At 35.7% G+C, this 14362-nt stretch overlaps 1 protein-coding gene across 7 annotated transcripts in view; it reads left to right on the top strand.

Annotated features, from left to right (window-relative positions):
• Positions 1–14362, top strand: part of NCOA1 (nuclear receptor coactivator 1) — a 239325-nt gene that overhangs the window by 117097 nt on the left and 107866 nt on the right. For 6 of the 7 annotated variants that reach the window (XM_087863808.1, XM_087863811.1, XM_087863807.1 and 3 more), the window contains exon 4: positions 12140–12295. The exons of the other annotated variant lie outside the window; for it this stretch is intronic. The gene's annotated coding sequence lies outside the window, so the exon portion shown is untranslated. The remainder of the gene's footprint in view (positions 1–12139; positions 12296–14362) is intronic. 7 annotated transcript variants of the gene reach the window in all.

Genomic DNA, 14362 nt, shown 5'->3' with positions numbered 1-14362 from the left:
CTGGTTTTTGAAGTCATGAGGCTGGGTGTCTGGTTATTGTGTGCCCCCCCCCCACCTGAGGATACTGTGCATGTCACTATATGGAAAGTGATGGTTAAATGTAACTGTAGATTAGCACACCTCATTATGTGATTATAACTTTGCATTCCAAAAAATGGAATTACTTATATGTGCTTAAAACCTCTAAGCACATTTGCAGGTCACTTCTCTATTTTAAAAGGTAATACGTAATTTAGAATTGTTACAAAAAGAAACAAATATCTAGATGCAAACATATTTATCAGTTAACTTTAGTGAGTATCTATTCTTTGCTACCCTTGAGAGGTACAAAGTAGTTAGACTGTCTGTCGGTTGACAGTGTGTGGAATAAACCGAGCCCGCACATAGAAAAATGTGTAATGCAAACACTCATCTGATAAAGTATATGCCAGTTTTAACTGTTACCTAAAGTGATCTAACCTGTGTTTTGTAAAATGCCATCTTCGTACAATGTCGTCTTCTAACACGTGTAAAGTCTGTATTGGGAATTACAGTCCTGTCTGAGCATCCCGCCTTAGTGTTTGGAGATTTAGAACAGCTTAGTTTTGATAGTCCTCAACAGCTGCCTTCCGATTCAGTAAAGTTGCTCTTTAAGAAAGAACTAAACACTTGTAGTTTAGGTGTTACATTTCATTTTTAGCTCTTTGAATGTGGACTCTCTCCAACATCCTGGTGTTTTCTCTCGCCTTGTAGCAAAAACAGAGAGATAAATTATATTGCAGAATGATGCCACAGAAATGGGCTTTCTCCAATTAGTAGAGACTAATCCAGCAGGTTTACTACTTTCATCTTTCTTTTCTCTCTGTTTCTCACCTTCAAACCTGTGTCTAATCCCTTATATTAACAATCTAGTGTATCCCCTCCCCCCCCCCCGCCTCCCGCCATGCTAGTGATACCACTTTTGGATTTGTTTAGAAGGATATAATGTCCTTTGACCAGTTTAATGATCCTCTTTCTCTTTAAGCTTTTAACTGCATTACTATTGTTGAATTGGAATAGGTTCAGTAATAAAATAACTAAACCTTTTAAAATGCTGTGTACCTACTCTGTGCAAGTTAAAAAACATCCGTCTAGGAGCTTAAAAGTCTAGTGAGGAAGATAGGCAATAAGCACATAAACAAGTAGATTAATATAAATTTAGAAAAATGCTAAGAAGGAAAAGTAGAAAGTGTTTAATATTAAAGTATAAAGAAGGGCTGATTTAGATTACTGTGGTAAAAGAAGTAGAGTTTTAGCTGAAGCTTGAACAAGGAATAGGAATTGGGCAGGTGAAGAAAATAAGAGATTATTTGCAACAGAAAATATATTATAGTGAAGGCTGTGGAGTAGGGAAGAAAGACTGGGCAATAGGTACGAACTCAGGAGGGGACCCGTGCTGCTAAAACATAGCCTGCTGTGGGAAGAGTGGCTATGTCATGAGTTTGGGCTTTTATTGTGAGATAAAATCTCATGGAAGCGGTGTAAGCAGGAATAGGATATCAGATTTGTATGTATGTGGATGATGACTTATTTTTGAAATAGGCTAGATGGGGCTTGGTGATTGAGCACACTATAGGATGTGACAGTGGAAAAGATTTCAAAGGTGATATCTTGGTTTCTGTGATAGCATTTGGGTGAGTGTGAAGGTACTCCCCTCCCCTCATAGGGAATAACCAAGGAAAAGGAATATAGAGGAGTTTAGTTTGGCACTTAATAATTAGGCAGATGCTTACAGGTGTGGAGCTTAAAATAGAGCATAAAAATAGTAGGAGCATTCTTTTGAGAATAACTTATGTCCAAAATAGATGTGTTTATATGACATCCAGAATTAGTAGTTTTGAAATCCAGTAGTCTGGGCTTTTCAGCGTTTTATCTCTTTAATGTAAATGTAATGGAAGATGTAAGAATCATTAATATTTTAGATTTAGTAGTTGATATGCAAGCAGTTAACACAATTTTGGTTTTAAGCTTATAATCTACCTTTTTTTAAAGGAGGGGACAAGATATAGAAATTATGATTCAACAAAGTACTTTGAATTGATGTTTTACTGTGTTATTTAAATTTCATTTTATCTTTAAAACTTTGAATTTAAGCATCAGTATTTCTTTGGAAGGCGAATGAGAATTAAAAACAAGAAGCCATATGAGGGCTTCTTAAATTTCCTGAATATGTATTACTGAAACAAATAATGAGAGAAATCATGATACCCAAGTCTGGAAAAAAACAAGGGAAAATGTGATGGCTGCCATCATTTATGAGATAAGTGACTGCCAAGCAGAAGAGATATTAAACTTAGTTGGCTATGGTCTGTTAGTCACACCTTGGTGTTTACCATGTGCCAGGCATCATCTTAAACAACTTAAAAATATTAAGTGTTTATTCCCCTAACAACTTTGGAATAGGTACAAGTAGTATTGTGCTTTTTTGTAGAGATGAAGGTCAGAAAGTTAATGATGGTAGAGTTGAGGTCCAGAATCCATACTTGTAACCATAATGCAATATGCCTCAGTTGTAAGACGGGAATGTGGTTGCCCGTAGGCAGATGTGGATAGCTAAAGCTCAGTTAATTAATTCCACTGGTGTGAGGTTTTATTCTATCAGTATGCTAGTGGTTACTAATCCATTTTATTATTGATGGGCATTTGCGTTCTTACCATTTTTTGCTCTCATAAACAATGCTGGCATGAACATCTTTCTTCATACCTCTTATCCACATACACAAAGAATTTTGTTGGGGTCACATTTCTCTTTAATGCTGGTCCACTCAGAATTCTTGCCACATACCAAGATTTATTTTCCGGCTGGAGTTCCACTGGAGCTCATGCTTTTACATGGAGCAACAGTTTTCGTATCTTTCCAACATTACAATTTCTTCTAACAGCACCCATGAATTTACCCAGATATTTTAAGACATCCAAAAATTGTGTGAAGAGGTGGTTTTTTTCTGGAGAGAGATTACCAGGTTTTCATAAAAGGATTTTGTAATCATAAGAGCAATGAAATCAGCCTTCCAAAAATCAAAGATTAATGAGGAGAAATAAGTAAATATTGCCATTCTGTTAAAAAAAATAAACAATTTCATCTTTAAAGTCTTTTTTTAGGCCTCCTCTTCATAGTGTTAATGAGAAAAAACAGATACTATGGAGAAGTTAAATAAACAAACTTTACATATATTTTTAAATTATTTTTTTAAACAATGTGGCGGCTTGATTTCATATTTTATTTAAATTATCTTCGCCTTCGATTTGGAGAGCATGACTCTTGCATGATCAGTAGGAGGAGGTTGGTAGCATCATTCTTTCTTTGTTCTTCTGTGGAAAACTTACAGTATCTCTTAAGGAAAAAAACCCATTTCTCACAAAGTTTGGGTGCCACCTTCTTTCTTAAATTTTATTTGGGGTAGAATTAATAAGAACAGAGAAGTTACTATGGAATCTTAACTCCGTATAAACCAAAGTAACTTCTAGTCGCTCCTAGTGATAATGGTTTATTTATAATGACCCACTATAGGACAGCAGCACAGCTAACCTAAGGTAGTTCCATCACACCCAGATTTTGGCTAACATTTTCCTTTTCTCTCCTCATCAAAAAGTACATCATAAAGAAGAAGAGTTAAAGTCATGTTGTAATAATGATAACCTTGAATCTGCACTAATTGTATCAAAGCAGTGAATGTATAAACATTGTAATTTTAAGTAACTTAATGTATAAACATTGTAATTTTAAGTAATTTAAAGTAACACGTTATTTTCATCACGCTTCACAATTATGGTATGTGGGCTGGGGGAGAGAATCTATTGCCCTTAGAGATTTGAAAGTTTCTTTTACTTCCTCAAAGAGAAAAGAACAATAGACCACAGCTTCTTTTGATACTCATCTCATAAGGTGACAGTTGATAATGGAAGGTGGATTTTTTTTTCTGGTTTCCCAAAGTCAGAATCCATGGTATCAGCTAATGTGTGGGAAGAGATGTTCCCTTGATCTAAAGCTGGTCCTTTCTAAAACTTTCCTAATTAACTTTGTATAGGCCTTACTTCCTGTTGTTAGTTGTCTTTCTGCCATATCATTCATTATGTTACTGAGCAATTTCAGTGGCGGATCAGTTCTTGAGAATGTCGGGATGGGGATTTTAACATTGTCAGAAAGATTAAGATGAAAATAATACACGAGGCAAAACTTTATAAAGATTATGAAATAACAGAAAGATTGAAAACAAACAAAATTACCAATAATAACGCAGTATTTGATTACAGGTAAAGGTGGTGGGTTGAGCACACAGTTAATATTGTTCCTTCCCCAAACCACAGTTAAGTTAAACAACAACAAAATAAAGTCAATAAGGGTTGTTGTTGGGTTGTTTTTAGTCATAAATCCAGAGTTGTAGGAGAATTGGAGAAAAATAGGGCAAAATTTTCAAGGCTGGAAAACAGCAAGACAAGTGGTAGCAATCTTATTAAACCTAGGAAAGCCCAGTTTGACAAGGTGAAAGCTAAGGCTGATGGAATTTTTACTGGTGAATCTCCAAAGGGCTCAGGCAGTGGTAGTATTGCGTAACTTTGAAAGTGGGAGGTGAAGAAGGGCAGGGAACTAAAATAAGGAGGATTGTTTAAAAGATATTTAAGAAACAGTTAAATGGGGGCACCTGGTGGCTCAGTCTGTTGGGCATCCAACTCTTGATTTTAACTCAGGTCATGATTTCAGTAGAGTAAAAAGACAAATGATAATCAGAAGATTGAAGAAAATAAAAAGATGACTCTAGGAGGGTCAACTGACTAGTGTTAGGAGTTCCAAAAAGAGAGAACAGAATAAATGAAGGGAAAGAAAATAAATAAATAGTATAATCCAAGAAAACTTCCCAAAACTAAAAGTGCCTTTTGGGTGCCCAGCATAAAGGAAAACAAGACACCAGTACCACTTCAAATAATAAGATATCCATATAGTCAACTAAGATGCTCAGTCTCCATAATATTCAAGGAAATACAAATTGAAATGAAATCCCATTTTCATCCATTAGACTGTTAAAAAATAAAGTGATGGTATCAGGTGTTAGAAAGAATGTGGGGGAAATGGTTCTTATACTTTGCTAGTGGGAGTATGAAACAACCGTTTTGGCAAGCAACTTGACGAATGGTGAGTAGAGTGGAAGATATGTAGCTCCTGTTACTCAGAAGTACACTTCTGGGTATTGCCATTAGAAATTCTTGCACTCGTGCACATGAAAATATGAACAAGAAGCTATGTGCAGGAACACTTATTGAGGTATTATCTGTAAAAATGAAAATGTGCTGACCCCTTAAATACAGGAATGGCTGAGACTGTGTATATTCACGTACATGTATCAATGAAACCCACACGCGTGCACACTTAAGCAGGGATAGAGCTCCAAAACATAATGCATGAGATCAACAAAATGCAGAATTTATGCGCAGTATACAGTTTAAACACGTATATTTTAAAACACAAAACATTAGTGTGTATTGTTTATGGATACACATACATATTCAGAAAGAAATGTACTATATTCATGACAGTGGTTATCTCTTATCAAAGGGAGGGGGAATGAACAGAGTGGGCTCTGTGTCAGTGTGGAGACTTCTGATTTATTGGTAGTGCTTCATTTCTTAAAAAAGAAAAAATATAAAAAGTGTTTTCTGTTGTTAATTCTGAGGGTATACCCATAGATATTTGTTCCATTTCTCTATATATTCATAATTTCTGGCTCTGTACCTCTGCCTAACTCCAAAATAACAAAGAGTGTTTAATAGATTTCCTTTTTACTCTTTCTCTGTGGTAGCTGCATGTTAGGTGCTCTTCTATCAGCTGGCTTCCTCATTTGATTTTTAAATCAGATTGAACTTAAGAAATTAAATTAATAATTAAATTGAAGGAATTGAGGTGCTCCATTAACCAGAACTTGTGCCAGAATCCAGCATCAGAAGCGGATAATAAAGACAGAAAGGCCTTCATACAGGAGGGAAAAATGAAACCAGTAATTGAAAGCCTTCAGGCATGCTCCGTAATCATGGGGGTCTAGTAGGAGTTTGTTACTATCTGTATCAGATCTCCTACTCTAAATTCCTCTGGATGGGGGGAGAGGTGGTGAAGAAAGACTTAAAATGCTGAGCTGTTGATAGTACAGATAGTTACGCAGCAATCACTAGGGAATGGAATATTTGAATCACTATATTGTACACCTGAAACTAATATAACACTATGTCAGCTATACTGGAATTAAAATTAAATTATATGAAAAAAAATCACTGGAGAGATACATTCTGTTTTTTAATTTTAAAAAAGATTTTATTTATTTGAGAGACAGAGCAAGCACGAGAGGTGGGGAGGGGCAGAGGATGAGAGAGAAGCTGACTCAGCAGCCGACGTGGGGCTGGATCCCAGGACCCTGAGATCATGAGATCATAGGACCTGAGCTAAAGTCAGCCCTTAATTAACCGAGTCACCCAGGCGCCCCAAGGAGAGATACATTTTAAGAGAGCTCACTGATTTCACAGTAATAATCAAATATCAGGTTATCAGAACTGTCCTTTTTCTCAATATTTCTTCATATTCCTCCTGTCGTAAGTTCTCTGAGTCACCTATCTCCTGGTTCCATATTTTTTTTTTACCTCTCCTGGTTCCATATTTTTTTTTTACCTCTCATTGTGTACATATATATTTTTTTGGTATATGTATCTTTTTTGAATATGGATTTATCATGTGCTTTTCCATCTTCATGCAGTTTCCAAATGACTGTGCTCAGCCTCCCCCTTAGCGTTGCTTTTACAGTCCCTCATATGGTTGACCATGAATCCATCAGGACCCTAAATCGTTAGCAAGATCCATCTGGCTTCAGTTACTGCTTGGTTTTGAAGAAGTACCCATAAAAACTCTCGGGTTTTATGGAAGAGAGTGGCATTATGTGGCAAAGATTATACCTCCAGGATTAAGTATGCAAGTGATTTGGGGGTTTGCTCTTTCTTGGAAGCCAAATAATGACAGAACCTAGGTTTATGGATGACTAGATGAACAATGCCATCTTTGCCAATAGCCACTTGCTGTTTAACAATTCCTACGCGGATTTAACTTAGGATAGTTCAAAGATAAAGTGCTTCACAAATGAACCACAAAATAACATCAGAGGACTGAAATGAATTGTTTCAAGAAAATGTTCTAGGGCACTGTTTATTACAAAGGCAAATAAACTAGACATATAAAGTGAGGAAACTTCAAATATAATGTAAATTGGGCTAATCTAAGTATAAATCCTTCAATAGTTTTAACTGTCAGTCAATATGAAAACCTAGTTCATTTCTTTGAGTTTTTGAATTGTGGGTTTAAATCAAGAGAAGAAAAACCTTGAAAATACAAAAAGCACTTAGTTTAGAGGGACTAGAAGGGGTAAGCACTTTTGGATCCAGGTGATAAGATCACCCAGTTTTCTAATATTAAACATTTCACTTTAATATGGAATTCAGTGTTGGGGAAATCATGAGTTAGAAAAAACATAGTTTTTATATAAAAAGAAAAAGCCCAAAATAAGCATTAAAAAAATTGTGAACAAATGTAAAACAGAAGAAAAATACGTATGTATTTATTGATGGTGTAATGTACTAGATATACATAAAGTAAAACACTAATTTTATTTTTGAATATATGAATTAATTTTGGGGGGAGAATTGAATCTTGGTGAACCCATGAAAATATTGAATCCCTCTATTTTTGAGGGGGTCTTTTTTATTTCAGCAATGTTATAAAAATTTATTTTTTTAGGGATTTTATTTATTTGTCAGAGAGAAACAGCACAAGCAGGGGGAACAGCAGGAAGAGGGAGAAGCAGGCTCCCCTCTGAGCAAGAAGCTCAATGTGGGACTTGATCCTGAGCTGAAGGCAGACCCTTAACCGACTGAGCGACCCAGGCATCCCTATAAAAATTTCTTTTAAAGATTTTATTTATTTTGAGAGAGAGAGGGTGTAAGCTGGGGGAGGGGCAGAGGCAGAGGGAGAAGGAGGAAGCACACTCCCGCTGAACGGGGAGCCCCACACACGGCTTGATCTCAAGACCCTGAGATCGTGATATGAGCCAAAATCAAGAGTCAGATGCTGACTGAGCCACCCAGGTGCCCCAGCAATGTTATAAAATATAAGTGTATAGGTCTTGCATGTCTTTTGTTGAATTAATTCCTAAGTATTCTATGTTTTTTGATGCTATTACAAATTTGCATTTTATTTTCCAGTTGTGGTTGTATAGAAACACAATTGATTTTTGTAGACAGCTTTGCCATATCACATGTTACTTCTAGTAATCATTTTTCAGATTCCTTAGAATTATATACCAAAAAAATGATTTTTAAGTGAATAAAGACAATTTTAACTCTTCCTCTCTGAATTTCCTTTTATTTCTTACTGCATTGAGTAGGGCCTTCAGTACATCCATTACAGTAATGAAGTGGCTATGGGATGCCTGGCTGGCTCAGTCAGTGGAACATGCCATACTTGATCTCAGGGTTGGGTATAGAGATTACTTAAAAATAAAATTAAAAAAAAATAATGAAGTGGCTAGAGTGACCATTCTTGCCTTGTTCCCAATATTAGGAGAATTCCCACTCTTTCGCCATTACATAAAATACTAGGTGTAGTTTTTCTTTCATCCTCATTATCAGATTGAAGGAGTTACCTTTAATTCTTAGCTTGCTGAGAATTTTATCAATAAATGCAGAATTTTGTCAGATTTTTTTCTGTATCTGTTGAAATGTTTATATGCTTTTTATTCTGTTAATATGGTAAATTACGTTAGTTGATATTTGAATTTTAAACCAACCTTACATTTCTTGGATAAACCACAACAATCATGATATATTATCCTTCATATAAATATATATAATCAATTTGTTGTTTTGCATCTGTATTCATGAGGCTGATTTTCTTTTCTGATAATATCTTTGTCAGTTTTTGGTATTAGGGATTTGCTTATTTAATAAGACAAGTTGAGGACTATCTCTCTTCTTTTTTCTAGAAAAAAGAAAGTATCTTCTTTCTAGAAAGGATTGCTATTATTACTTCCTTAAATGTTTGATAGAGCCCACCAGTGAAGCCATCTGGACCTAGAGTTTTGTTTTAATGGTGTTTTGTTTTATTTTTGTTTTAATTATGAAATAATTTCTTTAGTAGATAGCATTCTATTTATTTCTTTAGTTTTATTAATTTTAAGGGATTTTTCATTTTATCTCAGTTACTGGATTGATTTGCATTATGTGGTTTAGAACATTATATTTGTAGGATCAGAAGTGATATTTCTCCTATTTCTGATATTGATAATTCATGTTTTCTCTTGGTTTTCTTGGACAGTTTTGTTAAAGTATTAATAATTTTTTTCTAATCTTTTAAACGGTTGGTTTTAATTTTTTTGAATTGTCTGATCTTTGGATTGAGTATTGTTTTGACCTTAAGGTTTAGCAACTTCTTTTTGTGGCATCTCACATCTATTATTAGCTAATAGTAGATTCAGCCTATCCCGTGAATTTTACAATTTTGATATTGAACTATCTAGCTCTTGAATTTTCATTTCTCTATTTCTTTTTTTCCCATTTGCTGCCAGTATTTCTCATCTGTTCACTCATTGTAACATCTTGAACATATTTGTATTAACTGTTTAAACATCCTTGTCAGTTAATTCCAACATCTAGATCATCTTGTAATAGGGTTTTTCTCCTGATCTTGAGTTAAAATTTTTAACGTCTTTGCATGTTTAGTAATTTTTTTATTATGTCCTAGATTTTCTTGCTTATTTGTCAGAGAGAGAGTACAAGCAGGGGAGCGGCAGGCAGAGGGAGAAGCAGGCTCCCCTCTGAGCAAGGAGCTCGATGCAGGACTCGATCCCAGGACCCTGGGATCATGACCTGAGTTGAAGGCAGACACTTAACTGACCGAGCTACCCAGGCATCCCATAGATTGTTTTTTTTTTTTTAATTGTATTGATTTTTGTTCTAAATTGCTGGCTGGTAAATACACACTTACCATACAATCCAGCAATTGCATTTCTGGGTATTTATCCTAGAGAAATGAAAAATTTATGTTCACATAGAAACCTGTACACAAATATTTATAACAGCTTTATTTATAATAACCCCCAAAAGAATACATCCCATTTGTACTTCAACAGGTGGATGGTGGGAAAAAACCAAAAACCAAAAAAAACTGGTATGATGGAGCAATGACATACTGATGATGAAAAGGAACAAACTATTGATATATTCAACAAATTGGATGGATTTCAATGGTATTATGCTGAGTAAAAAAAGCCAATCTAAAATGTTTCCATACTATTTGATTCATTTTTTAAAGATTCTCAGAGTGACAAAATTATAGAAATAGAGGACAGATAAGTGGTTGCCAGGAATTAAGGAAAGGGGAGGAGGGTGTGATTATAAAAAGCAAAGGGAATCTAAGTTGTGCTGTGGTATATGGATCTCTACATGTGCGAAAATGCCACAGATATATATATAAAGAGTGCATTAAAAAACTGGCAAAATTCAAGTAAGGTCTGCAGTCTAGATAATTGTATTGTGCCAGTCAGTGTCTCAGTTTATGGTAATACACTGCAGTTATGTAAGATGTCCCCATTGGGGGTAAGTGAGTAGTGTGTATCTGGGGTCTCTCTGTACCACTAATACAACTTCTGGTGAAGATAAGAGGCTATAATGATTTCAAAATAAAAAGTAAAAAAATACTACTGACTGATCCACCTTGAAATTATGGAGGTTTGGTTTTTATGCTTTGTCATACCAGGTGGTATTTCAGTTTTGCCCTTAGCCTTAGGAGAATCCTTATATCTGGGATATAGTCTTTACCCTAAGATGTGGCCCTTCCGTGGTTTCTGTGAGAAGCCAGTTGTGTTCACCAGGCCCTTTAACTTAGCAGTATTCAAAATCCAAACTGTTTTTCCTGTGGTAGGAAGCTGAAATCTCTGTTCAGCTTTTTAGTCCTCCAGCTGTTGTGTTCTTTTGGGGTACTTGGAGTCTCCCTGTGCAGTTCAGGGACCAACCAAAATTGGAGGAACACTCGTGTACAGATTTAAGGTCCCCCCCTTTCTGTACCACCCTTCTTACCATGATTTTCCCTTCCTATTATCCAGCTTTCTGTCAGCTCTCAGATGCCAGTGGCGCTGTGGTTTTCTTCTTTACTCTAGCCTCCCAGTACTTGAGGGAGATATACAGGGAAGCTTTCTCTTAAGGGAAAGTTATACGTGTGTACATCTCATCAGTATGGTTCCTTTCTTTCAGTGATCAAATCCCCTACATTTCTGCCTTAGTCACTTTTCTATGTCTTTGAACAGTTCTTTTTAATATTTTGCCCAGTGTTAATAATTGTTATCTGTGGGCAAGTTAGTCCAATACAAGATAGTCCATCATTACTGGAACCAGAGCTCAACAAATTTAATTTTAGGTATTGTGAATATAAAGAGTTCGTAAAGTTTTTCGACAAAAAATTTGAAGGTAAAATATCATAGTAACTTTAATGCCTAGTGAGAAGTATTACAGAAATCAAAAGAAGCATTCAATGTAAACTGAAAATACGAACAATCAGTATTTTAAGTAAAAAGAAGGATAAACTTACAAATGCTGCCAGAAATTTTTTTTAAAGACATAAATAGCTCTTTCAGAAGATTAAGGGCAGAATGTAATTATGTATTACCTAAGTAGTAATTTTAAATAGGAATATGTATCTAATCACCAGAAAGGACTTCAGCTGTAAAATCGTATCTTCGTCCGTTGTCTTTTGGAAGTATTTTTTCATATGGCCTTAAAAGTTGTATTTTCTGGGGCACCTGGGTGGCACAGCAGTTAAGCGTCTGCCTTAGGCTCAGGGCGTGATCCCGGCGTTGTGGGATCGAGCCCCACATCAGGCTCCTCTGCTGTGAGCCTGCTTCTTCCTCTCCCACTCCCCCTGCTTGGGTTCCCTCTCTCGCTGGCTGTCTCTATCTCTGTCAAATAAATAAATAAAATCTTAAAAAAAAAAAAAAGTTGTATTTTCTTTCTTTACACAGCATTTCTGATCTTTGTCATTTCTTCAAGAATAAAATGGCAATCTAACCTCCCTTCTGCTTTTTTTTTCTTCTCCTTTTAGTTGTTTGTGTAATTGGCCTTAAATGAGGTGAGAGTGAAGAAACTAGAGCCATCTCTGGAAACCTCGCTACCCCACTCCCCTGGAAGCTACCCTCCGGAGTACAAGATTTGACCATATCTGTTTTGAGGACTCATTATGAACAAAGAAGTCTCCCAGGTGGGAATCGTAGCTGTGTTTTTAAAGAAATTTGTCTCAAAAAAAAAAAAAAAACCAAACCAAAACAAACAAAAAAAACCTTTGTCTCTACAAAAAGTATGGAAGGAAAATGATTATGTGTTGACTCTTTTTGTTAATGGAAATAATGTGTTTGATTTGAGAGTGTCAAGATTATTATAAAACATGTGCTGACATTGCTAAACAAAAATGTTAGAGAAGTTCTACATTACATTTTATGAACCACTTTAATGCATGTTGAAATGAATATAGGGTTCATACCAATATTTTACAATGAGACCCTCATTGAATTAAAAATGGCAAGCAGAAAAACTATACTGAACCATCCCTAGATTTGTTGGTCTATATATTTCTAACATGTATGCGGTCATTAAATCTATATTTGGTGGGGGCGCCTGGGTGGCACAGCGGTTAAGCGTCCGCCTTCGGCTCAGGGCGTGATCCTGGCGTTATGGGATCGAGCCCCACATCAGGCTCCTCCGCTATGAGCCTGCTTCTTCCTCTCCCACTCCCCCTGCTTGTGTTCCCTCTCTCGCTGGCTGTCTCTATCTCTGTCGAATAAAATAAATAAAAATCTTTAAAAAAAAAAAATCTATATTTGGTGCCCCCCCCCTTTTTTTTAACATTTGGGCATTTTTACATAGTTGTTTTCTAAGAGTTTGTGAGCTGAGGTAGTAGTACTTGTGAATCCATGAACATGACAATGATCACAGCAGCCTATAGTTAGAAAAATAAACATGCACCCAGCCAAGATAGTAGGTAAAAAGCTGAATGTTAACCAAAAACTGATAAATCAGTAAGTGGAAGACTTCCAGCAGGAAGTTTTTTAAATTAACAGATTATACATTATACAGAAAAAAGTTACACATTTTAAGTGTGGAACTCTTGAGTTATCATGTGCCAAACATATTTGTTAAACAGGTTAAGAAGTAAAACAATGTCAGCACCCCAGAAACGTCCCTCATCCCTGCCCCAGCTGCACACCCACCCAATCACTTTAAAGGAGAAGGTTTTAACCATGGAGAGTGATAGCTGTCAACTTGAGTAGGTTTATTAACAATCATAGAAGTTAAAGGCAGTTAAATTTAGTTGGCTGACAGGCAACACCTATGTTTGGAATAAACAATGAGTTTGGGAGATGGAAGTGAGACTGCTTGTTGGCAGAGAGCTTTAAAGCAGGGACTGGAGGTGCAAAATGATGTGAGAAGATATTCAGTTGATCCTGCTACTTCTCACTTTAAAATCTCATTGGTTTCTAGAACACACTCCAGATTTCTGGCTTTTATGAACTGGTGATACATTGTATTTATTAACTTATATTTTCTGTTATTTGAAATCAGACTTGATTCTCAATAACAAGAGAGAAGTGAGTTAATAAAGCATTTTGAATATTAAAAAGCCGTTTTGCAGAGTAGATGTATTATAATTAAGAGAAATCTTAATCACATAGGAGAGCTCTCTCTTTAAGAGTTTTCAGGAAGAAAATATTGGTACCGTGACTTTATGAAAGAGAAAGGGAGAGAAAACAGAATGATCTAATGATTGATCTGTGGCATGGGTGTCTTTTCCTGTAACTCATTTTTCATCGAGTGACTCTGAGAACATCTTTTTTCTTCGTATCATAGTGTAAACTTTTATCTTTTCTATTTCCCCATAACATTTATCAAAAACAATTTTAAACCTGTTACATAGTTGCAGGGTTGGTATGCCCTGTATGCCTATTGTCCACTTCCACCAGTTGTAAACATTTTGTTACGTGTTACGTTTACTCTATCTCTTTGTATATTTACGACTATTTTTGCTCCTCCTCTTCCACCACCACCATTATGATGACAGTGAATCATTTGAGAGTAAGTTGTAGACATTTATGATCTTGCACTCCTAAATATTCAATGTTTCTCCTACTTACCCACAATATAATAATGAAATTCAGGAAACATTTTCATTATTGTTACTATTTCATATATAGTTCATATTAGAGTTTTATCAGTCGTCTGATCCAGAATCACACATTGTGCAGTTGTTACAGCTATTTGGTTTCTTAACCTG

Source organism: Ursus americanus, chromosome 7 (genome assembly GCF_024610735.1).
Source record: "Ursus americanus isolate L20-20 chromosome 7, mUrsAme1.1.p, whole genome shotgun sequence".
Taxonomy (NCBI): Eukaryota; Metazoa; Chordata; class Mammalia; order Carnivora; family Ursidae; genus Ursus; species Ursus americanus.
Note: the sequence above shows the minus strand (reverse complement) of the source record. Positions and strands in the feature narration are given on the sequence as shown.